This window comes from Carassius auratus, chromosome 31 (genome assembly GCF_003368295.1).
Source record: "Carassius auratus strain Wakin chromosome 31, ASM336829v1, whole genome shotgun sequence".
NCBI classification, from domain to species: domain Eukaryota; kingdom Metazoa; phylum Chordata; class Actinopteri; order Cypriniformes; family Cyprinidae; genus Carassius; species Carassius auratus.
The window spans coordinates 660910-688573 of record NC_039273.1 but is presented as its reverse complement, the minus strand read 5'-3'; the positions used below and the strand labels follow the sequence as shown (position 1 = coordinate 688573).

Sequence of the window (27664 nt, the reverse complement as noted above, 5' to 3'; positions counted from 1 at the left end):
TGGAGATCAGTGATGGAGCATCTTCTTGTCAGGTGTGTGACTCTTCTTATAGATGCAGAACACGAGTGCTGTCAGATACAGATCTAAAGACACATTAACGGTGGTAATCTGCACTAAACCGCAGGACGCTGCTGCTCTGATGCATTTACAGAGAAGCTCTTCAATAAAGTGTATTCCAGCAGATGTGGAGATGTTGCTCCAGTGAACACCAGCAGCAACAGATGAGCAGAAACCATCCCAACACACTTCGAGGTACAAACACACTCATTTGTGTCACTTACCTGCAGTTTAGTTAAAGACCCCTCTTCCTCCTGAGAGAAGTCATCTCAACAGCACATTCTAGTTACTTCATGCAAAAATCTACATTTTTCCATGGAAAAGTACATTTGTTTTAAATATGACATGACATGTGAGAAACAATGGCCTGATTACCAAGCTTAAATTAATCTGTGCTTCATGCTAGTGCTCTGTTTTAATGCAAGGAGGTGAGTATTTAGCGGTCTTAAAAGAGATAGTTCAACCAACAATGAGTTTACTCATCCTCCATTGGTTCCAAACCTGTATGAGTTTCTGTCTTCTGTTGACCACACACACACAGACACACACACAAGCGCGCACACACACACACAAACACACAAACACGCAAACACACACACACAAACACGCACAAACACACACACACACACACACACACACACACACAGACACACACACAAGCAAACACACACACAAGCGCGCACACACACACACACACACACACACAAGCGCACACACACACAAGCGCACACACACAAACACATACACATACACATACACATACACGCAAACACACACACACACACACACACACACACACACACACACACACACACACTCACACAAACACGCAAACACACACACACACACACACACACACACAGACGCACACACACACACACACACACACACACACACACAAGCAAACACGCACACACACACACACTCACACAAACACGCAAGCACACACACACAAATTTAATTTGGTGAATGTTGGTACCAAACAGTTGACGGTAGCCATTGACTTCCATAGTATATTGAAAAAACAAAAACAAAACAAAAAAACAATGGAAGTGAATGGCTACCGTCAGATATTTGACTGTTTGGGCCATGAACTGCATTTTTTTATTGTATAAGGTTTCATGAAGTGCAACTTATGGTGTTATTAGGATTTTTATATAAAAAAATTATAATTTCCTAAAATCCACACACTTCTGCTGGGATCAGAGTAATCCTGATGTTGGGGTCACAGTGAATTAAATGTAAGACTTTGAAGTAAGGAAATGTTGTAAAGCAAACTTTTTAGGTGTATTAGATATATCTAATATCTAAATTTAGGTATATTTAGATATTTAGGTAAATTCATTGCAAAACTAAACGTGTTGTCACACACTGTTCTGAGCTCTTCTTCTTAAAGGAACAGTACCGTATTGTATAGACTCTTCATTAATGAACGAGCATCTGTAATTAAACTGATAAGAAGTCCCTGGTAAGCATCTTAAAAGCTAGTAAAGCGTGATCAATCCGTCTGACGGCTGGGAGTCACTGATAGGTCAGAGTTTGATGGCTTCACCGGCGCTGGTTCACACTAATGGCTTTCAGTATTGCTTTCCTGATTCATTCTGGTGATGATCTGCTGTCTGAGATTCAGGCGGTGTTTTCAGACGCGCTTCGGTTTGTTCTTGGAAAGGCTTTTGTCTGAAATTAGATGGAAGCCCTCCTGCTCCAGAGGCGTCTATATATATATTGTGTGTGAGAGAACTGTTCCCAGATCAGCTCTGTGAAGCTTTATTTTTGAAATATATATCTAATTTTCATAAATTAGGACGGTTTTTGAGCAGTTATGAGTTATACATTTAATGAAATACCAATCATTCCAATGAAGTTAATTTCGGTAATTCTCAGATTAGAAGATCTTGTAAATGTAAAAATGTATAAAAATTTTTAATTTATATTGGGTGTGATTTTTTTTTTTTTTTTTTTTTCATTTGAAAAAATGTCTCAATTTGAATTTAATAGTGTTGGTAAATGTAGTAATACCACGGTAACATTTAACACTTTAACTTGTTTTCACATTCACTCATTATTGATAAGCAGCTGATCAGATTCAATATGGTTTTAGCTGAAAAATATTAAGTTATGACTGTTTCATAAAATGGGTCCAAATGGACCCAGCGTGTGAAAAACAGCCTACAGATGCATTATGGGAGTTAAACATAATTCTCTCGCTCTCGTCGAAATCAAGATTGTATTAAAATCGAATCTTTTAGATACATTTGAGCTCTTCACCCTCATGTTCCCATATTCTCAGGTGTCAGATCGGTTGCACACGGCAGATGCTAATGTTCCTAATTATTACCGGAATACCGTAGTGGAGATTCGGATGGTTCTCCAATCACTTCATATCGACCAGAGCTGCATCACTTTCCTGCTCATTCAGAGACTCTCTTATGGACCTTTATCTCTGATGCACTTGCAAAAAAAATAAAGGAAATCAATGGCTGGAGTTGTTCCATGGCACTGATGATGCGCTTTACAGCTCGTCCTGTTTGTTTTCACACTTTCACTCGTGTTTTTCTGCACATCTTTTGAGTTCTTCTTCAGAATCCCTCATAGTGTGAAATCCTTGGGAGATTTGTGAGGACAATCACGACCCTAAATTAAGAACTATTTATATCTGAATTAACCCATAAAAATGAGTTTTGTTGGTATAAATGAATGTGTTTAGGGTTAGGATTTAATATAATTTTTGAACAATAATGCATTTATTTAATTTAATTTAGCATGCAAGAATATATCATACAGAATAAAAAACAACAAAAAATACAGTTTTATTAAAAAAAACTGAATGATAAAAAATTAATTAATAAAAAATGTAAAAATGGCCCAAAATATTTTGTGTAAAATATATTTTGCAAGTTTTTTGCAAAGTTTTTAAATATATTTTAAAAACATAAATATATATTTTAAAAATCCATATATTTAAATCCAAGAAAATAGATTCACAAATGTCAAATTTAAAGAAATGCTTTATTTGTTGTCTGTAACACGTGTTATAGGAATACGTCTAAATGTACAGTAGGCTACTGTAAGATTGGAAATGTGTTTTCTTGCTCCTGAAATACATTTTAAATATATTTTGGTATATGAAATTCGAAAGTAAATATATTTTCAGTTTCAAACATTGAGCTTCACTGTCTTCCACATCTTCTCGGCGTAAATGTAAAATGTATTTAGTTTAGTTTCTCATCTCCTGGGGTTCAGATAAACATGTTCAGTACAGTCTGACTTAAAAACAATCATCGTATTGTTCTGTATTCTGCAGCTTACTGGAGCCCAACAGATGTGAGTGTAAATCTCATTTCTTTTATAAATCGTCTCCTTCCGTTCACTGCAGCCGTGTGCACACGAGTAGATTCATGACCGAGGCTCATCGTGTGTGTGTCTGTGTGTAAACGGGTTTCTGATCATGTCTTCCTCCTCTTTCCTTCAGCTTTCATATTTCAGCAGACTGCGCTCGTGTCTGTCTTTGTAGGTGGTATTAATGTTTAAATATGAAGCGTATTATCAGGAGAGTCCTGACATGCAGGGATCAGAGCGGCTCTGCTCTCTTCTCGCTCACACAGGTCAGATTATACATCCAGAATCGGAAAAAATATATATATTTCTGATTCAAAGGTGTTTTCAACATTGACACACGTGCCCTTCTGCTTCTACTCTGAGCATCTGATGAACCCCCAACAATACCAGTAGGATTATATATATATATATATATATATATAATGTGATGCATATGTAAAAATTATTTAAATATATTTATTCATATATTGTTTAAAATATATAAAAAACACTGAAATGTAATTTATATATATCCATACAAACACACACGCATGCACACACACACACACACACACACGTGTGATAATTTTTATCATTAAATTTATTATTTTATGTATAGTACATATTTATAAGGAAAATATAGCATGCATAATTTTTTTTAACATATGTGTGTGTGTGTGCATTAATCTATTTATATTTCTATAATATTTATAAAATATATGCAGTGTATGTGTGTATGTAGTTATTTTCATTTTATATATATATATATATATATATATATATATATATATAATGGAAATAACTACATATACAAAATAGATAGATATGTAGATAGATAAAATCCAAAATAAATTATATTTATTAAATATATCGTTATATATTGTTAAAATATTGTAGTTTTTTTATAATAATTTAGTAAATAAAATGAATTATATATTATTAATGAAATATTTTTTTTAATGTTTTCATTGCTAAATTGTTTTTGTTCTAAGTAAAATTTAAATATAATAAGTAAATATTTTATATAATTGAGTTTTATAAGTAATGTATTTAATTATATTTAATTATACTTATATAAATATAAAGCCCTATAAATATATACTATCTATCTCTCTCTCTCTCTCTCTTTCTCTCTCTCTCTCTCTCTCTCTCTCTATATATATATATATATATATATATATATATATATATATATATAAAGATGAATGCTAAGCAATTTTTTTATACTGAAAAAGAAAAAAAATATTGAATGACATACTGAAAAACTTTTAGCAGTTTTCAAAAGAATCCTTCAATACTGCAGTGGTCTGTGTGGTAAAAAAAACAAAACAGTTCCATGTTACATTGTTGCACTTTCTGTGCTACTTTTGTGTTCGTGAATGTGAAGCTGGTCCGGATCCTCTGCCTTCAGATGAGTGTGAGTCGACCAGAGCTGAAATACTTCTCTGAAATCAACCTTGCCAAAGACAAAGGCCCTGGTGTCTCCGGAGACTCTGTGTTCCTGACCCCGGGGCCCGAGAGCATGTTTCTCACACGGCACGCTCCTTCACCTCCGCGCTGCATGTAAAGAAGCCCTGCGTCTCCCAGCAAAGACCGAAGCCAGACAAATAAGTCTTACAAGATTAGAATACAGAGTTCTGACACCTTAATGTATGCGGCTCACCTAATACACGCTCCATCTCAATTAAGCTCAGATTTGAGACTAGCGGAGCGCTCTCGACTCTCAGAGAAGTTCATCAATCTTAGCAGCTCTTTCTCAGCAACAAAATAGAGCGGGGCAAATTTCTTGCATTTAATTAATGTAGTGCTTCCTTTACTGCTGTTCAGCATCTTTCCAGCTTCAGTGGAAAGCGCCGAGAGAGATTAAGTGAAAAGCGGCGAGGAGAACAGCAAAGATCGGCAAACTCTGAAATGAATGTCTCGAGTTTGGCACTTATGATGGATGAGCACAGAATGCTGTTTGTCTGCTGCTAGCTAGCCTAGCACGACGCTTAGCATGGATATCTGCACCTATAGATAATGCATGTATAGGTAGATGTGTCATTCAACAGAGGGGCGGAGCCACAACCCGTCTCTAATGAGGCATGTATGTATACACTTCTATGGCAGTGCTGCTAACTGTGTAATTAGAGCTTAATGAGTGAACCGTCAGCAGTAGAGTCACATGATGTTGGAATTGTGTTCATGATTATTATTTGCTGCAGATATCTCAAGTCTCACAGTGCAATAGTTGCAGCATCCAGCAAACCGCAGGTTAACAGCTCATTCACACACATCAGCGTCTCTTCCACACAAATGTCTAACTTTCTGTTTTGTTTTGTTTGGACTTTTTAAACTTTTAATGCATGCAATATGATGCTTTTTGGATATGTACTCTGGTAATACCACATTTTACTGTGTAAAAGTATTGCATATATAAGGTAAAATTATATAAACTGATGATAAAAGGCAAGAGAATGTACCACGGAAGCAACAATAAACCTACAAATAGACTGGTTTTCCTGTATTTTCTCAACTTAAATGTGTAGTCTAAATGAATATGTTAATATGTTAAATAGCCTGTATCATGGTACGACCCTGGTACTTTATCTTTAGAAAGATACCACATGAATAATGTATTGACGAACATGCACATGTATAAATTCATCTGAAAGTAAAGATTGGACTCTAATACAGCTTTCCTTTAATGCAAACAATGCAATGCAATGCAGGTCGCTTTGGATAAAAGCATCTGGTAAATGCACAAATGCAAAAGTACATTTGTGAGTCAAAGGGATCTGGAGAAGCTGAGATGGGAAGAGGTTACTCCACGAGGATGGAGGGATGTCTGAGATCCAAAGAACAAGGAAGAGATCAAAAATACAGTGCAAAACCAGGCCAGTTCAGAAACAAAAGCAGTGAGTGAGGAGGAAAAGAAACATGATAGAAAGAAGGAAGGAGGAGAGAGAGAGAGAGAGAGAGAGAGAGAGAGGTTAACCTTGAGAGAGCTCATCCATTATACTGCTTCTGCTGGTCTCTCTGTCACACTGTAAGAGACACGGCCACCTCTACAGCACAGCAAAGGTCAAACACAACTCACTCCTGCTGCACACACACACGCGCGCACACAAACACACACACACGCACACACACGCACACACACACACGCACACACACACGCACGCACAAACACACACACACGCACGCACGCACACACACACACACACAAACGCACGCACACACACGCACGCATGCACGCACACACACACACGCGCACACACATACGCACGCACACACACGCACGCATGCACGCACACACACACACACACACACACACACACACACACATGCAGTATTAACAGCAAGAGCTCATCATAATTTACTCACCCTCATACTCTTCCAAATTTGTAATCTCACCAAGCTTCCAAACAAACAAACCAAAAAATACATATAAAAAAATGAATATATATTTAGACGTTCAGAAGACAAATGAAGTTCAAGGTTCTTTATTTTTCCACGTTCACATTACATGCATGTGATGTAATGTAGTGAAATGTTTTCTCTTTGTCTCTCATCCAAAAATGCAACAACAAACAGAACCAAGGGGAATTATGGACAAATAAAAAATAGAATATAATACACTACCAAGAATGTAGAAATAAAGCAGAAATATTAATATAATATTTTATGGGAAGGAAAAAAGATTTTGTGGGAAAATATTTGTAAAAATTATTTTAAAATATTATTATTGGCAAGACTCATATGGACTAAGATAAAATAATAATAATAATAATTGTAATATAACATTTTGCAAGAATTGGAGTATGCTTTACAAAAAAATAATGTTTAATTCAGTGTTATTTGTTGTTTATTTGTAATTAATTATAAAATTTACTAGCAATTTCGGGGTGTTTTTTTTTTTTCTGCACCAATATATTTTCAGTGTTCTGTAATGATGCATTATATTTTTAATTTTTTTTTGCTTTACAAGCATGGTCATTAAGTTGCAGCAGCATGAATGTTTTATATTCCACAGAAGAGAATATCTGTGTTTTTATTAGAAGGACATGATTGTGAGCGAACAATGAAAAAGTTTCAATTTTGCTGAACAGACACGGGGACACCAACCTACTGGTCCTTAAAGAAAGTATAAATAGAGTATAAAACAAATATGGATGTAAGTGCAATAAGTTACATTAGCCTGAGCAAAAACAGCTGTTGTGCTTTGAATGTGTAATGTTAGTCTACTAGGTCAGAGAGTAGTGTTTGAATAAATGGATTGATTATGTACAGTCAATTAACCAATATGCACAAATCATCTTTTTTTAATTTACATTTTGTAATTATTAATTTAACAGATGCTTTTAACCAAATGAGAAATACAAGCAATTAATCCTAAGGAGGCAATAACACTAGAATTATTAGCAATACAAATTTCCAAACAACAGCTAAGAAGGTCTTAAGAAATATTGAAAATAGAAATGAGCTTCGAACGCATATCCTTTTTACCCTGATAGTAACCATTCAGCACCATAGCAACCCCTTAGCAATCACCCAAACACTGTAGAAAACTGTAGCAACCACAAGCAACACCTTAAAGACCACTCACAACACCCTACCAAGCTCATAGCCTTAGAAACCTCATAGCAACCACCCAGAACAACCTAGCAACCACTTACATCATCGTAGCAAACTCATAGCCTTAGTAACCTCATATCATACACCCTTGTAACTCCTTAGCAACCACTCACAACACCTTAGCAAACTCATAGCCTTAGTAACCTCATATCAAACACCCTAGCAACCCCTTAGCAACCGCTCACAACACCCTAGCAAACTCATAGCCTTAGTAACCTCATATCGAACACCCTAGCAACCCCTTAGCAACCGCTCACAACACCCTAGCAAACTCATAGCCTTAGTAACCTCATATCAAACTCCCTAGCAACCCCTTAGCAACCACTCACAACACCTTAGCAAACTCATAGCCTTAGTAACCTCATATCAAACTCCCTAGCAACCCCTTAGCAACCACTCACAACACCCTAGCAAACTCATAGCCTTAGTAACCTCGTATCAAACACCCTAGCAACCCATTAGCAACCGCTCACAACACCCTAGCAAACTCATAGCCTTAGTAACCTCGTATCAAACACCCTAGCAACCCCTTAGCAACCGCTCACAACACCCTAGCAAACTCATAGCCTTAGTAACCTCATATCATACACCCTAGCAACCCCTTAGCAACCGCTCACAACACCCTAGCAAACTCATAGCCTTAGTAACCTCATATCAAACACCCTAGCAACCCCTTAGCAACCACTCACAACATCCTAACAAACTCAGCCTTAGTAACCTCATATCAAACACCCTAGCAACCCCTTAGCAACCACTCACAACACCCTAGCAAACTCATAGCCTTAGTAACCTCATATCAAACTCCCTAGCAACCCCTTAGCAACCGCTCACAACACCCTAGCAAACTCATAGCCTTAGTAACCTCATATCATACACCCTAGCAACCCCTTAGCAACCACTCATAACACCGTAGCAGTTCCTTAGCAACCACACACAACACCCTAGCAAACTCATAGCCTTAGTAACGTCATAGCAACCACTGAGAACACCCTAGCAGCCCTAGCAGAACATAATGTAAACAGACTTCATTGTCTAGAGACTTCATTGTGTGAGTTTGTGTTTTTAAACTGTAGGGAAAGCGGATGTTCAGTCACTCAAGCTCCAGCTGGACACCATGAGGACCTGACATTTCCAGAAACGACCCGTGATGCCCGGAGACCTTGAGCTGCTTTACTGCTGCAGTGATTCCTCTGACTACAGACATGATCACAGGTAAATTACTGCATGAATCACACGTCTGTAGGCAACAGAACAAAATATGTCAAATGTGAGATATTTTCTTCCGTTTTAAACCACAATCATTTAGAAAATCAGAGTAGATGACACGGGGAAATCCTTTCACAGCTAACAGTTGTAACTGTGGTAAAATGGCTTATTGCTGCTTTTAGAAACCTTTTATCTGTTTCTCTTTTACTTTGTCACATTTCTAAAACACAAGGCTTTAAATGGGTTTTGCGGCTTAGCCAGATAATGACAGATTCTCGTTTCTGTCATATCATTTATCCCGAATGTTTTGAATGAAATGTGTCTCTGTTCATCTGGATTTGAAATGTGATATATTTTTATTATTTTTTATGACACACGGCACAGCCGATCTTCAATGGAAAGATGGTCTTGATGATCAATTACGCCAAAACTGATTCCCAAAAATAAAAAAATAAAAAGTTGTTCCAGAGCACTAACTTCTGATTTCCCCCGACTAGTGGAGGTGAATGATCCGTGGAAATATTCAATCTCATTTTAACATTAGCAGGGCAGAGGATCTTTCGCTCGCGTCGCTTTTGAGGTGGTGAGAAAATTCTCATCTGGCTGTTTGCTTTCTTTTTTGTCATGTAGTTGCTTGCAGACGCATAAACAAACACACACAATGCAAACTGACTGTGAGTGCGAAGGTGTGGAAACCAGATGTAGTTCATTAGGGCCATTGTGAGTTTGAGCCTGTGTGTGTGTGTGTGTGTTTGTGTGTGATTGTCCACTTATTAAAGCTGCAGTTCTCTGGATTGTTATCGACTTAAACACTTGCTCTGGCATTTCCACCCTGACATCATGTTCAGTAACTGCTCCGGTGTGTCATACTAGTTCTCTCTGAACAGACCATTACAGCAGCAGATAACAGCCCTGCTGTGTCCACGCTTTAAAACCAACACATACGTAGAGATATATTCTTACACCACAGTATACATACACGTAGAGCCTCAACATCAGGAGCATTTCAGGACATTCTAAAGTTATACATGCAAACATCACTACTCCTTCTAGGATTAAATTTGAGCTTTGTTTCTACATCATCCTGAGGCATTAGAACGGCATAGCAATGCAATACCAAACACTCAAAACACCTTAGAAACCCCATAGCAGGAACCCAATATAAACCATTCAAAACCCCACATTGCAACATAAAAATAAAATAAACCCAGCATCACGAGTGAGTTTGTACGGGCAAACTTTGTTCGTATTTCCTCAGTTTGGCTCTGCTCCTCTGCAGCTCTTGGCAATAAACAGGACAATCCAGGCGCCAATGGTCAGTGACAGATCTTCTGATTCGCCATTGGAGGACATCAACTGCCCCACAAAGCCCCATGCTCGCCTCTGTTATTCTTCCTCTCATTATGCGCTCATTCTGTTGGGCGAGGAGCAGGTGGCGGAGCGGCTGAGAGACGGTCCCACCGAGAGTTCCAGCGACTGATGCTCACTGAACAGATCCAGATCCATCACGACCCGAGAGCTCTAGAGCTCCAGCAGTCCGCTTTGAGTTCCTTCTATAAATGATGCTAGAGGGAACAGAATTTTAATTTACAAAAACACAACCATTTGGATTTGTTTCATTGTTTCATTGGAAATGTTCATCTGTCAGTTCCATTCTTTGGTAAAACTGTATGTAAATAATAGACTTAATAAAGATTTGTTAATAGATTTTTTGAAAATAAACATACTTTTAAGAGATTAGAATTTAGAGTTTAGAATAATTTAAGTGAGATGATCATATCTGGAGCCGTATTTAAATGTTTGAAATGTTGTTGATTACTGTCTGGGAAGTGTTCAGCAAACAGCACGTGTGCATTATAGAGTTTCTATAAGATTGTGTCATTCAGCATCACTTGTTTTGTTCCTCCTCACGAGGATGAAGCGTGTTGAGTCTTGTCTTTATAAACTCACTGCAGTAAGTCGTTTCTGTCAGTGAAACTAAATGATGATGAAGAGATGAAAACTGACGAGTTTCTCTATTTCACATCACTGACTGATCCTTAAACTACAGCTAAAGAACACGTGTGGTGTTCACCCATACAGATCATGCTGCTGTGCTGTGGACGGTTGCTAGGGTGTTCTGAGTGGTTGCTAGGGTGTTCTGAGTGGTTGATAATGGGTAGTTAAGGTGGACTGAATGGTTTATAAGAGATTGGTAGGATTTTTTGAGTAGTTGTTATGAGGTAACTAGGGCTTTGAGGTTTCTAGGGTGTTCTGAGTGGTTGCTAAGGAGTTGCTAGGATGTTCTTTGTGTTTGATAAGGAGTTGCTAGGGTGTTCGAGAGGTTGTTAAAAGGCTACTAGAGTGTTGTGGTTGCTAGGATGCTCTGAAGGATTGTTATAAAAGTTGCTAGGGTGTTTAGGTGGTTGCTAAGGGGTTGCAAGCTTTTTCTGAGTGGTTGATAAGGGTTGCTAAGGTGTTCTGAGTTGTTGTTATGAGGTTACTAGGGCTTTGAGGTTGCTAGGGTGTTTTAAGTGGTTGCCGAGAAGTAGCCAGGGTGTTCTTTGTGTTTGATGAGGGGTTGCTAAGGTGTTCTTTGTGTTTGATAAGGGGTTACTAGGGGGTTCTTTGTGTTTGATAAGGGGTTGCTAGGATGTTTTTTGTGTTTGATAAGGGGTTGCTCGGGTGTTGTTTGTGTTTGATTAGGGGTTGCTAGGGTGTTCTGAGAGGTTGCTAAGGTGTTTCTAGGGTGTTTTTTTGTGTTTGATAAGGGGTTGCTAGGGGGTTTGTTGTGTTTGATAAGTGGTTGCTAGGGTGTTCTTTCTGTTTGATAAGGGGTTGCTCATGGGTTATTTGTGTTTGATAAGGGGTTGCTAGGGTGTTGTTTGTGTTTGATAAGGGGTTGCTAGGGTGTTCTGAGAGGTTGGTAAAGTGTTGCTAAGGTGTTTCTAGGGTTTTGTTTGTGTTTGATAAGGGGTTGCTAGGGTGTTCTGAGAGGTTGGTAAAGTGTTGCTAGGGTGTTTCTAGGGTGTTGTTTGTGTTTGATAAGGGGTTGCTAGGGTGTTCTGAGAGGTTGGTAAAGTGTTGCTAAGGTGTTTCTAGGGTGTTGTTTGTGTTTGATAAGGGGTTGCTAGGGTGTTGTTTGTGTTTGATAAGGGGTTGCTAGGGTGTGCTGAGAGGTTGGTAAAGTGTTGCTAGGGTGTTTCTAGGGTGTTGTTTGTGTTTGATAAGGGGTTGCTAGGGTGTTCTGAGAGGTTGGTAAAGTGTTGCTAGGGTGTTTCTAGGGTGTTGTTTGTGTTTGATAAGGGGTTGCTAGGGTGTTCTGAGAGGTTGGTAAGGTGTTGCTAAGGTGTTTGTAGGGTGTTGTTTGTGTTTGATAAGGGGTTGCTAGGGTGTTCTGAGAGGTTGGTAAGGTGTTTCTAGGGTGTTGTTTGTGTTTGATAAGGGGTTGCTAGGGTGTTCTGAGAGGTTGGTAAGGTGTTGCTAAGGTGTTTGTAGGGTGTTGTTTGTGTTTGATAAGGGGTTGCTAGGGTGTTCTGAGAGGTTGGTAAGGTGTTTCTAGGGTGTTGTTTGTGTTTGATAAGGGGTTGCTAGGGTGTTCTGAGAGGTTGGTAAGGTGTTGCTAAGGTGTTTGTAGGGTGTTGTTTGTGTTTGATAAGGGGTTGCTAGGGTATTCTGAGAGGTTGATAAGAGGTTACTATGAGGCTACTGTTCTGAGTGTTTTCTGCTTGTCCTGTCTGGTGTGAACGAAGACTCTGGAAGCTGAAGTTTGTTAACTGTAACTCTGAGCAGTAATAATAGCACTCCTAATAACGGAGTGGATATAATGCCTCAGTTTCTCACTTCTTTCCCCACACCAGCGCAGAGGCGGAGGGTTAATTGTGTCTAAGAATACTTTTGGCTGTTTGACTGTTGTATTTTGTATTTTGTGTATTGAGTTTCTTACTCTTTATTATGATTTCTCCATCTGCCTTTCTCACGTTCCTCTTCTCTCTCATTACTAACTCCACTATTTGTACCTGGATAAAGTGCAAAGTGCAAATGCATAAAGTTCATCGCTACCTTCCTGGAGAAACTTGTTAGTCTTTAGCATTTATGGAAATCATTTTTATTCCCGCAGCACATCTTGACTCAGAGGTACATTTTTAATATGGCTCTGTTTTCCACGAGGACGGCTCCATACTGTTCACAGATAATATTTGGCCCATGCACGAGCCGTGATGGATGACGTCTAGTTAGAGTTTCCCAGAGTGCACTGTGCTCTCCAGCAGTAGCTGGATTTTTTTACTTCATTAAATTTTTCATCATGCTCTCATTATCGGACGGCTATGTAAGATCATTAGCCTCAAACGTGCATGTTATACATCTATTAATGAAGCCATCTAGCTTATTAATAGCTATAGAAATAAATGCATCATTTGTTTAGCGGTTATTGCTGGGTGTGTTTGCATCTGATAGATTGGAGGAGCTGTGCTCTGTTTTTCTTTAGCATGAGCGTCCCATCATGCTTCTGACAAGCTGCTCGCTTCATTAAAAGCAAAACTGCGGAAAGCGACGCGTCTCGGCGAAGCTCGTCTCTAATAAGCACGTGTTTGTTTTTTCCAGTTAGATGTTGTTCAGGCCTCTGTGTCTCGCTAAGGGAAGCCGGACAATTAGTATAAAGAAGAAAAATCACAGTTCAAACCTTCAACCGGCAATTAAAGTGGAGACAAGAGAGGAGCTCGTCCTCGTGTGTGTTTTAATTGGAGCGGCGTGTCATGTCCGCACACACACTCCCATCAATGCTCAATTAGTCTCAGCCAATCGGTGGCCCAATTAACTCTGTCACCCGCGTGTGTACGTGTGATTAATCGGGACTCATCTTCCAATTAGTGCAACAGTAATATGTGCTGATGAACACAGGGTGATGACAGAGAGACCAAGATTTCTCTCTCTCAGATAATGTGTGAGAAAAGGTGCAGAACAACAGCGAGAGAACATGGAGGTTAATGTTAATATCTGTGTATGTGTGTGTGTGTTCTGTGAAATTTGAGTGTGACATATAAACTGTAATAATTTCAGTTTTTTGGTATGCATTCATATTGTCAAAGCCTTGTTGCAAAGTAAGATAAGGTACTGTGAATTAAAAACAAAAGAAAACTGTAAATGACAAATATAAAGTTTTTAACAATGCAGAATTTTTTTTTTTTTTACTATATGATAATTCGTACTCAGAAAGTAGAGTGGAAATTACATTTATTACAAGATGAGTAGTTAAAAAAGAATGTTGAAAATGCACCTGCAGACTATTATTCCCAGTTATGTATTTGGTCACTGAGAATTAAAAAAAAAAAAGTTAGAATTTCTCTCCTCGACTCATTCTCGTGAACCCAGTCTTGTGTCTCGTCTCTCGAGTTAAGTGTCGGTGTTAATGATAATCAAACAACAAAAGACGAGGAGAAAATCAATCCCTGCTCTTGACAGAATAGCATTTGTAGTTTTATTAGAATAAGGCCTGTAAAACCTTCACATTTTAACACGTTTTACCTGATTTATGTATTTATTATCTTTCAATAAGGTCTGTAAAACCTTCAAACTCTTTAACTTTTAATTTATTTGTTTATTGCTTGTTTGTTTGTTAGTATGGCTCATAAAACCTTGAAGTATAAAGAATTGTTTTAACCTTTTTTTATTTTGTTTTGTTTTATTTGTAACATTCATTTACTTAAAATAAATATTTTTAAAATTTATATTTATTTTATTTTATTTTATTTTTGGTTGTGAAGCCAACATTCATTTACTTAAAATTATTTTTTTAATTTAATTTAATTTAATTTTAAGTTTTGAAGCCAACATTCATTTATTTAAAATGAATTAAATTTAAATTGTATTTTATTTTATTTTATTTTATTTTATTTTTGGTTGTGAAGCCAACATTCATTTACTTAATTTTTATTTTATTTTATTTTATTTTATTTTAGGTTTTGACGCCAACATTCATTTACTTAAAATGAATTACATTTAAATTTTATTTTATTTTATTTTTGGTTGTGAAGCCAACATTCATTTACTTAAAATGATTTATTAAATTAAATTAAATTAAATTAAATTAAATTAAATTAAATTAAATTAAATTAAATTAAGTTAAGTTAAATTTAATTTAATTTAATTTAATTTAATTTAATTTTAAGTTTTGAAGCCAACATTCATTTATTTAAAATGAATTAAGTTTACATTTTATTTTATTTTATTTTATTTTTGGTTGTGAAGCCAACATTAATTTACTTAAAATGATTTTTTAAATTTTATTTTAAGTTTTGAAGCCAACATTCATTTACTTAAAATGAATTTTATTTTATTTTATTTTATTTTATTTTATTTTATTTTATTTTACTGAAGCCAACATCCAATTTTTTTTTTTTTTTACCCTTTTTGGGGTTATATGAATTTGTTATAATTTCTGTTGATATTAATTCTAGTTCCTGTTCGCTGCCTCAATTTCTATGCTATTTAAATTCAGTAATTGAACAGAATTTGAGTGGAATCAGGTTCTCACACCATGGGTTTTTTCTCTGACCGTGGCTCTCTCAGTGAAGTGTCCAGCTGGAGCAGCTCTGGCTTCTGCAGATGATAAGAGTGTCTTCTCACGCTCTCCTGCTCAATGACTCGAGGAAGGTGTCATTTCTCAGATCGTTCCCGGCGGCTCGGCGTCAGTCTGCGGAGGAGAATAGAATGTTTGAAGCAGACTGTTCAATTAGGCGCGTGCTGCTGTGAAATTGCCTCCAAACGATAAGCCTTTATTATATCTGCTGCGCCTCGAGCCGTGCATCAAACGCAAACAAAAGATGTGTACGTCTTCTCTCCTACAATCACACTGATGCTCCTGCTGTTCAGGAGCCTGTATTAGTAGCAGGGGTTTTAATGTCCTGTTTATACCTGATCATATTTAGTCAACCTGTCCTGTTTTTAAAAGTTTGAGTCTAGTTTTTAGTCATGCTTAATCATTTATTGCACTTTCACCTGTACGCACAAATCCAGAGATTGTCGACTCACACACATGCTTTATTTAACTGCATCTAGTTTCCTGATTAATTATGTTGACAGAAATATAAACACGCTCTTTCTCCACCACTGAGAGAACTGACGGGCTTTCTGTGTTTTCTCTGTTACACATCTCCTCCAGATCAAAACACAGGTGAAAAAGAAGCAGAAACAAGTGATTGCATATTAACAGAGTCGCACACGTGACATGCACACAACATCATACGTCTTTCCCTCCTTTAACTTCTCAACACGAGTAAACACATTAATATATTATGCACACAATTTAGTAAAACTAGGGAATGAAATATTGTGTGCACGATTTAGAGTTTTTTCCCTGCGTGTCATATGCTGATAAACTAACGCAATCATTAAACAGTATATAAATTACCTTACACACATTCACATGTTCATAAAAAAAGAATGCATGAATAAAAAGGGTGTTTTGTTTGAAAACAGAGGCTCTGTTCATTGTTTTGACATATTGCATGTTCAGATATTCATTAAAAAAATGGGGGCGATGAAACTTTTGTGAAAATTATCAAAATGTTGGAAAAAATGCTGTCAGAGAAAGAGTTATCTTTTTGTGTGTGTATGTGTGTGGTGTGTGTGTGTGTGTATGTGTGTGCGTGTGTGTGTGTATGTGTGTGTATGTGTGTGCGTGTGTGTGTGTGTGTGTGTGTGCGTGTGTGTATGTATGTATGTGTGTGTGTGTGTGTGTGCGTGTGTGTGTGTATGTGTATGTGTGTGCGTGTGTATGTGTGTGTGTGCACAGTTTCCACACAAATATTGTGCAGCACAACTGTTCTCAACATTTATAATAATCAGAAATGTTTCTTGAGCAGTAAATCATCATATTATTCTGATTTCTGAAGATCATGTGACACTGAAGACTGGAGGAACGATGCTGAAAATACAGAGAAATAAATTACACTTTAACACAGATTCACACAGAAAACCGCTGTTTTACATTGTAATATTATTTCAAATTTTTACTGCATTTCTGATCAGATAGAAAATCAGACAGACTTTCAAAAACACTAAACTTTTGCACAATAGTCTAATTATACAGACATCTTCTGATGCAGGAAACCAAATGCGTTCTGATTGTCATGACAACAGCAAAGCTTCACGCCGGGTGAGAACGAGGATATTTTAATACATGCATTGCATTTTTACACAAAATCTGGAGGTGATTGTAAAATCGAGAGAAGACGTTAGCTCATACTGTATTCCTAGTGTGCTACTGCTGCTCTGAGTAAGATCCGAGTCGATTCTGTTCATTTTAAGACACTTGGTGTGAAGTCACTGTAAAACTGAATGTGAAGTGTGTGTTTGGAATCATCTCTCCACTTTCTGATCAGCGCAGAACAAATCTCGGCCGCTGGAGTGCAACGGTGTGGAAAGACGAGTGTGTTTTGTCTTTCATCAGTCACGGTGAGACGCAGAATGAAGGAATCTGTCTGTCGTCTCGTTTGAGTGATTCGGTGAAAAGAAAGACGAGCGTCACGCTGACCATCTATTCTTCTACCGCTTTCTATTTGAGACTCAGATCCATCTCATCTCATCTGACGCTGGTGTGTGTTTATCTGATCAGTCCTGGTGTAACAGTCTCAGAAAGACACGTTTACCATGTTTCACCCCAAAATCTGATTTGTTTTTTAAAGTTGAATTTAGATTTAGTTTTACTGTTAGTTTTTTACATGACATTCATCTGCAAACTACACCATTCTGTAATGCCTACAGTATTTATGTATTACTCAATAAAGTATTTTAACAGCAATTTTACACATTTATGGTTTTATTTAAACTTGAATAAATATTAAATAAAAAAATTAATAAAAAAAAAAAATCTTAATACTCCTGTGGAATTGGCTTGAATTTCTTTTTGCACATTTTTGTTGTTGTTCTTGACAGGTTAAATTGCATTAACTTGCACATTTATTTGATAAAAAATGCAGAAAAAAATCAGTAATCTTGCAAAATGTTATTACAATATTAAATAATGCTTTCTATTTTAATATCCTTTAAAATATAATGTATTTCTGTGATGCTCCGCTGTATTTCCAGCATCATTCCTCCATTCTTCAGTGTCACATGATCTTCAGAAATCAGAATAATATGATGATTATTATTAGAATTACCAATGTTGTGCTATTTTTTAAGTTAATTTTGTATTATTTGTATTTTTATTTTCTTTTATTTTCGAAATAATTTTATTTTGTATTTTGGGGGTAAAAATGCCCTTGTTTTAGAGATTCACCCAGACTGACATTGTTTTTCAGATCAATACACATCCACATATTTTCTGACTGTAAACACACACACATTTTCATTTCTCTGTCGTCTCACACTTAATTCCAAACTTCATTCTCTCCCTTCATCCCTTTCTCAATAATTCCCTTGATTTCCTTCTCCTGGAATTCTGTTCCATCACACATCATTAGTCTTCCAGCATACAGTGTGTGTGTGTGTGTGTGTGTGTGTGTGTGTGTGTGTGAGCGATGTGACTAGTGCTGTCTGCCGTAGTAAAGGTGTATAATGAATAAAAGATGGGTCGGTTCTTGACTGACTGACACATGGTAAAACTACTGCAGACTAGTCCTATAGCACGACAGCCGGCGATTTACAGGCCTACCGTCCGTCATTACACACACACACACACACACACACACACACACACACACACACACACTGGTGCTGTCATGAATTCTAGAAACTCTGTCTCACATCCTGCAATCCTGGACTGAAGGAGGAAATGATGCGTGTGAAGCTTTATAATGCTCCTCAAACACACGTCATGGGATCACGGGTTTATTTCTTTATTTCTTTATTTTTCAACTGGACGTGAAACAACATTCACAACCCATTTTACTGCTGTCTTCAGTGTCACATGATCTTCAGAAATCAGAATAATATGATGATTTACTGCTCAAGAAACATTTCTGATTATTATCAATGTTGAAAATATTAATATTTTTGTGGAAACTGTGATGCATTTTATTTTTCAGGATTCACAGATGAATTTAAACAGCATTTATTTGAAACAGGAATCTTTTGTAGCATTATAAACGTCTTCACTGTCAATTTTGATCAATTTAATGCATCCTTGATGAATAAAAGTATCAATTTCTTTCAAATAAATCTCACTGACCTTCAATGCATTATACATGAAGGCTTTAAGTGTAACCGAACATGGGTTGAAAAAGTCATAATGAACTACCTTATGAAGAACATGAGCTTAAATATATATATTTTTAATCCCTTTCTCTGAAGTTTTCCTGCGGATCTTTCTCTTCAGAAAATGCAATGCCTCAGTCAATGCAATTTGGAAAGCTTTTTTTCATCAAATGCATCATGCTGCTGCTATTTTAAAGCTCTATATGCTTTAGTGATCAGAATTTCAGATCAACAAACAAACTAATAAATAATGATTATCTACAATTTACATTTATGCATTTGGTAGATCGAATGTGACTTGCATTGCATTGAAGCTGTGCATGTTATCGGTGCATGCATTCACTGGGAAACAAACCCACGCTTTCTGCTCTTGAGCATCACTTCAGTCTGGAGAGCAGTGGAAGAGCAAGCCCTGAGGATGTGTGTGTTTGGAGGCACAGGTGAGCCACGTGTTGCTGTAGACCCGGCGTCTGATGTCTCATTACATGCAGGAGAACAGCGTCCCGGACGTCCTGCCTCTCCGCTGCACTTCAGACAGACGAACAGACGCTTGTTAAATAGTTAGGCTTGGAAATCCAGTCTGGTCTCGTCAAACACGCTGCCTGTGCTCCGAGAGAAGACAACACACAAACAGACAGAAAATACTGGAGAAGAGACAGTTCAATCAGTCTGTGAACAGAAGCGTGCCGATTACAACATGGTGAATGTTTAAGTGTGTGTGTGTGTGTGTGTGTGTGTGTGTGTGTGTGTTAATGAGCTGCAGGACGGTGTGAGTGTCAAACAGCCAGGGAGCTCGTTAGGAAACATTTCGGTTAAAGTGTCTCCTCCTGCCTTCACCTCTGATTATTATAAAAGCCCTCACACACTTCATCATCATTCATACTCTGTACACACACACACACATACACACAAAGTCTGCATTAAATTGATCAAAAGTGACAGTAAAGACAACTATAATGTTGTCTATTTCAAATAAACGCTGTTCTTTTGGACTTTCTGTTCATCTGTGAATCCTGAAAAATAAAATGCATCACAGTTTTCACAAAAATATTAATATTTTTAACATTGATAATAATCAGAAATGTTTCTCGAGCAGTAAATCATCGTATTATTCTGATTTCTGAAGATCATGTGACACTGAAGACTGGAGGAATGATGCTGAAAATACAGCTGTGCATCACAGAAATAAATTACACTTTAACAGAGATTCACTCAGAAAACAGCTGTTTGAAATACTAATAATATTTGACTATTTTACTGTATTTTTAAAGAAATAAATGCTTTATCATATAACTTCAATTTAATATATTTCATAATAAACTGTAAATTATAATAATAATAATAAAGTTGATGCCTCATGTCAGGTTTGATGCCAAAAGAATACAGCAGATAATCGATGAGCTTTAGTTTTGTAGTGAAGTACATTTGCTGTCCTTTAGTTCTCATTAAGCTGAAATCATTTTTATTTTTTGTGTTTTTTCTTTCCTAGGCTTTAAAGTGTGCAATATTAGATGTCAAATAATCAGTATATACAACTTTAACATTTTTTTTAGAATAATAACACAGTGGCTTTCCATCTTCCTCTAAAACACAAAGTCAGTGTAATTAACGAGTTTTTCTCCACAGTTTCACATTTTAATTGCTCCTGCCAGCTGATGTCTCCAGCTCCTCTCAGGGTGTGAAAATCATAATATATATATATATTGTGTGCTTTTTGTCCTCTCATGTGGACAGTCGTTAGTTTATTACAGTGGAAAACGTTTTTTTATTTCATTCAAATGTTCTTTAAACTAAGAACAGATCAGTAAACGGTTCTTTGAAAAAACAGAAATGATTCTTTATGTCAGTGCACCAAAAAACAAAGTAACAGCAGGCGCAGACATTTTTTACTGTAATGTGCAAGACTTTCAGTTATTCTGCTGTACAAAAACAGCTCATTTTCTGCTTAATACTGGTGTTTGTTTTGTGCGGTTATTCTGCTGCTAACTTCGCAAAAACAGCAAAGAGCACGTAGAAAAACAACAGAGGTGTTTTTAAAGCAGTTCCAGTAACACGTGTGAGCGCAGAGTTCAAAATAATCAGACTAGAACTGAAAAGAATATACTTTTCATTTTGCCAACAAGTTTCAACAGACAGGCCTTCATCAGGACAAAATTATTACTATTATTATTATAATTTATTTTAATTCATATAAATAATACACACTGTTTTTAATGCAAATACTTTTACAGTTTACTGTATTCTTTTCTGGTATTAATATATTTATATTTTTAATAACTAGAAGAATTTGTGTGTGTGTGTGTGTTTTTAAAACATTAATTTATATATAATCAAAAACACTGGTTTGTGGTGCAAATTTAATGTTTTACTTTACAAATTTAGTATTTACTTCTAATAAATAATAAATCAGAAGTCTTGCAAATTCATAATTTATTTACAGTATATTATTACTATTTTTTTGTATATTTTTTTAAATTAATCATATACATTTTTAGTTACAGGTTTTCTTGATTGCTAAAACACTGTAACCAGGTTTTTGATCTAAAATTTCAAAACCATAACACAATTTTTGAAAAAGCACACCCATTTTGTCAGCTTACAGTTTTTCTGATTGTCTGCTGTCAAACATCTCAAAGTTTTCTCCATCTCCTGATTCACCCTCTCCATCTGTCCATTAGACTGCGGGTGAAAACCAGATGACAGACTGATGTCAGATCCAATGAGGCGGCCAAAAGCCTTCCAGAACCGGGAGGTGAACTGGGACCCTCTATTGGAGACAATACCTGGGGGAAGTCATGATTCCTGAACACACGCTGAATTAGGAGCTCTGCTCTTTTCCAGCTTGACAAAGAGGCTGTGTTTAAGTAACTGGGACAGGACCTGGTAAACATGTTGAATGTGTTCTTGGTAGTTGCGTGAGAAAATGAGGATATCATCAAGGTAGACCAAAACGAACTTGTTCAGCATCTCCTGCAAGACGTCATTAAACAGTGCCTGGAAGACGGCTGGTGCATTGACCAGGCCAATGGGCATTACCCCGTACTCATAGTGGACTGTCGGGGTGTTGAAAGCTGTCTTCCACTCATCCCCTTCTCGAATCCTGACCAGATGGTAGGCATTTTCGGAGATCTTATTCAGTGAATATGGTGGCACCTTGCAGGATCTCAAAAGCAGAGGTCATCAGGGGCAGGGGGCAGTGATTCTTAATGGTAATGCGGTTGAGACCCCTGTAGTCCATGCAAGGCCTGAGGTCACCATCCTTCTTCTCAACAAAAGAACAGGTCGAACGGCAAAAAGAAAGAGCAGAAACACAACAGTTAGTTCCCCAACCTTCAACTACACCTCTTGACCAGTCAATGTTTGGGTTGTGACAAGTTAGCCATGGAAATCCAAGAACGAAGGGTAGTTCTGGTACCTGGATGAAAAAAAACTATTGGTTCCTTGTGACCCCCAATTCCAAACTGAATAAACGAAGTGCAGTGACTAACCTGTCCCGACCCCAGAGGTTCGTCAAGAGCTGTGATGGTTAGAGGTTTCTGGAGGAGCATGGATGGAGTGCCCAAACATCTGTAAAGTTCCCAGCAGCCCCAGAGTCGATGAAAGCACCACGCTGGTGATTCTGGTTGTTGTGGAAGATGGTGGCTTCGGTAGTATCTCCAGAGGTTGTAGGGTGAGAGAAGATATCTACTCTTGTTCCAGTTCTACCTTTCCTGGACGAGAACTGGCTTTTCCCGACAATTCAGGACAGTTGGATCGGAAATGGCCAGACTTTCCACAGCACAGACAGCGTCGCTCCCTCATCCGTCGATCCCTTTCTGTCTGGTTCGACCCAGCTGCATGGGTTCCTCCAGATCACTGGGTTTGCAGAGTGGTTCAGAAGTATTGGAGAATTCCTGAAGATGATACACACTGGTCTCCCAACGTCGTTCCTGTTGACGATGATCTTTTCAGATAGTCACCTCAATTAAGGGTCTCTAAAAGCTTACTCATCCTTGAGTTCTGGAGACAAGGCCGGGTGGAATGTGGCACTTAAAGCTCGCTGGTCCCAACCACTCTCTGAAGGTAGCGTACGAAACTCAATGGAAACGCCGCCACACTTCGAGTGCCTTGAGAGAGTCTGAAGATTTAAACATTGAAGAATCTCAGTAAGGATCTGCTCATGTTGCTGCCCGGATACGACAGACAGAATACAATGCACATTAGAGGGTGGTGGACTCTCCTCCGCTGGATTCGTGTTTTGTGGTTCAGTCTTGCTGTAACGGGGCTGTTCTAGGTGAGGACTGAACCCGGGTCTGTTGTGTGCAAAGTCACTGAATTAATGGATTGAGCTAACTCCCCATTAAATGAATCCAAGAGCAGGGATGATCAAACGGCAAGGAGTCTTGGGTCTCCAACAAAAGACAATCTTTACTAATAGTTAAGATCAGGAATAATGAGTGGTAGTGTTCAGCAGGAGTCTGGTGAGAGGCGCCACCTGCTGACCAGGAGGAACATAGCAGTCCCGTTAAAAGTTCCTTACAGTCATGTTTCTCAAAATGTCTTACAGTTTATAGTTCTCTGAAATAGCTCAAAGGTACATCTCATGAACCTTCAACTGGAAAGCATATATAGACAGAGGACAACTCAAGAGTTACAAAATCTGACAGAGGATTTTCTCATTTTTATTTTTGCCTTCTGTGTGTGTGTGTGTGTGTGTGAGTCTGTGTTTGTGTGTGAGTCTGTGTGAGTCTGTGTGTGTGTAAACCTGTGTTTGTGACTGTGTTTTTGGCCCCGTGTGGAGTCGGGGATAAGGAGCACAAGTCAAGTGTCTGACTGAGATTCGCTGGAGATGATGGTGATGCTCTCCACAGGGAGCAGCGGAGAGAGAGAGAGAGAGAGAGAGAGAGACAGAGAGAGACAGAGAGAGACAGTCTCTGGTGGTAATATCAGCTCACTCTGTGTCTCTCTCTCTCTCTCTCTTTCTCTCTCTCTCTACCTGTCACTGTTTCTGCATGCAGCTGAACCAGAGTGTGTGTGTGTGTGTGTGTGTGTGGGGGGGGGGGTCGGTCTGTCACCGTGCCCGCTGGAAGAGTCACCTTTCTGGGATATGAATCCTAATGAGGCGGGGGGAAGCCAAGACAGATGGGGAGGAGTGGAGGTCTGACAGGCCAGTGCTCTGCTGAGCTGCCACACTATTTCTGGTCATTTATAACTGTAGTTACTTAAAAATACCGTGCTGTGAATCCGGCACAAGCACAAGAGAGCCTCGAGTGCGGTCAAAAACCTCATGACACACACTCGTCTGATATTACTGTCACCTTATATCACTGTATTAAACTTTTAACATCACACTAATTATATCATTCAGTGTAAAAAGTCATTTTTCCCCCATCACTTGATTATTTTCTTCTTGTAAAGTGAACTAAAAAAAGCTTCACATTATGAAAACCGTCAAATTCATATTTTATATAACAGATAATTTTTTACTCCAAATTCTGATTAGATGAGACATTTGAAGATGCTAGAACAGCCGATTTTCAAACACCTGCGACGTCATGCTAATTTAATTGTATTGTATATTAATACAGAAAGCTTTGACGTTATTCTGTAACAGATTTGTCTTGTTTTGACTGTTACATGTTTCTTTGTTTTTATTATTTAATGTATTATATATTAGGTTTTTAAATATATATTTATACATTTTCTTTAAATATGTGTGTGTGTGTGTATAGACAAATTTATTTAAACATTATTTGATATTATTATTTATTATATATATATATATATATATATATATATATATATATATATATATATATATATATATATATATATATATATATATATATATATATATATACAAAAATATATAATATATTTAAGGATTTTGCCTAAATGCTCATATAGATATATATATATTTACAGTTTTTCACATTATTACATGTTTCTTTGTTTCATTATTTTGTTCATTATTATAACATTAAAAAATTAATAAAATATTTCAATAAAATGCATTAATGAACAAAATGATAAATGTGTGTACATATGTCTGTGTAAAAATATTATTATACAATTTAAATATTATTATATGATTTAATATTATTAATTAGAGATTAATTATATTATTAGCATTCTATACATATATTTTTAAATACGAGTGGTTACATAAAATCTCTGGACACATTTCTGCTCTTCCATCACACTGTGTGTGTGTGTGTGTGTGTGTGTGTGTGTGTGTATATGCAGTGTGTGTGTGTGTGTGTATACAGTGTGTGTGTGTGTGTGTGGCTGTGTGTGTATACAGTGTGTGTGTGTGTGTGTGTATACAGTGTGTGTGTGTGTGTGTGTATACAGTGTGTGTGTGTGTGTGTGTGTATACAGTGTGTGTGTGTGTGTGTGTGGCTGTGTGTGTATACAGTGTGTGTGTGTGTGTGTGTGTGTATACAGTGTGTGTGTGTGTGTGTATACAGTGTGTGTGTGTGTGTGTGTGTGTGTGTATACAGTGTGTGTGTGTGTGTGTATACAGTGTGTGTGTGTGTGTGTGTGTGAATGTGTGTGTATACAGTGTGTGTGTGTGTGTGTATACAGTGTGTGTGTGTGTGTGTATACAGTGTGTGTGTGTGTGTGTGGCTGTGTGTGTTTACAGTGTGTGTGTGTGTGTGTGTGTGTGTGTATACAGTGTGTGTGTGTGTGTGTATACAGTGTGTGTGTGTGTGTGTGTGTATACAGTGTGTGTGTGTGTGGCTGTGTGTGTATACAGTGTGTGTGTGTGTGTGTGTGTGTGTGTGTGTGTATACAGTGTGTGTGTGTGTGTCAGTGTTAATTTCGTTGACTAAATATTTTCGTCATTATTTTCGTCACGAATATATTTTTGCTGACGAAAACGAAACGAAAACTAAAATAGAAGGCACTGATGGAGACTAAAACTATGACTAAATTGATTGACATTATCGTCAACGAATAAAGGACGAGACGAAAATAGACTGTGACGAAAATCAAATCAGCAGACGGGAGAGATGCGAGGAATGAGCAAAAGAACCGGCAAAACAGAACAGACTGCATGAGAGAAGAGAACCAATCAGAGCCTGACTTATTGAGACGTGAAGCGAAGGTTTTCAGTTTTTATGAGCTCCCGGGAAGTCGGCATTCGAAGAGGTGATAGGGACTTTAAGCAACAGCCTCTGGTGGAACGGCTGTATTGCGCCTGCGCGAATTTAACTGCTACTTTGTGACGTTCTAATTTAACGGTCTACTACGGGAGAACAGCTGATTTGCCGGAGTCGCTACAACGTGAGAGGTTAGGTAAATAAATGTTATGTTTTTAGACTTATTTACATCATACAATATTAAAAACTCCTCTTCTGACAAAAGATTGTCATTTAACGCCAAAAGCAATCCTTCTCTTGCTTTTTTAAATTATATATTTTTTTGGATCTCAATAAATGAATTAATGCTGCGTTGCGCTGTTCTGTTTTACCGTTGCTTAGTGACTTTTACGTTCTTGGCTACAGCGGTGTGACGGCAAACTTCCGGTCGCTGTAGCCGTTCCATTCGCTGCTGTTGCTTAAAGTCCCTACTGTCTAAAAGAGCGACAAAATGTCCACAGCTCACTTCACGTTTGACGACGAACAAAACAAAACAAAGTGTAAAGCACGCAGAGCGCTCATTCGTAGCAAGAACACCACCAATTTGAAAAGACATTTACAGACGAGCCACCCGGACATTTTCTCAAATGTAATTTTACAACGATGTTCTTTTGTTTATTGAGCTAAGCAAAATTGGAATAGTGCAGTGCGTAGATGTTGTAGCATTAAATATTACGAACTGAAAAGTACTGTAAAATAGCCCCTTCTTCAAATTAGATGCGAGCACAATACTAATACGTAATATCATGATAAATACATTTGATTAATACTATGTTTAGTATATTTTATAATGTTCTACTTGTTGACAATATCACAAATATTTCTATATTAGTCATGTGAAACATGAATGTTCACATCCTATCATTATACATACAAATCTAGCAATATTGTAGTATTTAAAACATACAATATTGCTAGACAAATGAATACCTTATAAAATCTTGTTACTTTTTTATCCACCTAGCTGCCAACTTATTAAATATTTACTTTAAATGTATGCACTCCTCGTTCAGCTCAGCTGTAAGCTTTAAGGTCCTGGACCTAACGTTATTTTTCTTTTATTGATGGTCAATTGGCAGCTAGTTATTGTTTACATTATCATGACAGTGTTTGTTGCTGCATAAAAGCTTTTGAATCGAAATAAAGACACAAAATACCAAGCA

General features: G+C 37.4%; 1 long non-coding RNA gene across 1 annotated transcript; it reads left to right on the top strand.

Annotated features, from left to right (window-relative positions):
• Positions 1-24221, top strand: LOC113050129 (uncharacterized). Its single transcript, XR_003276741.1, has 4 exons — positions 1-32; positions 125-252; positions 9066-9204; positions 22056-24221. It is a non-coding gene; the product is annotated as an uncharacterized LOC113050129 (long non-coding RNA).
• The last annotated feature ends 3443 nt before the right edge of the window (positions 24222-27664 follow it).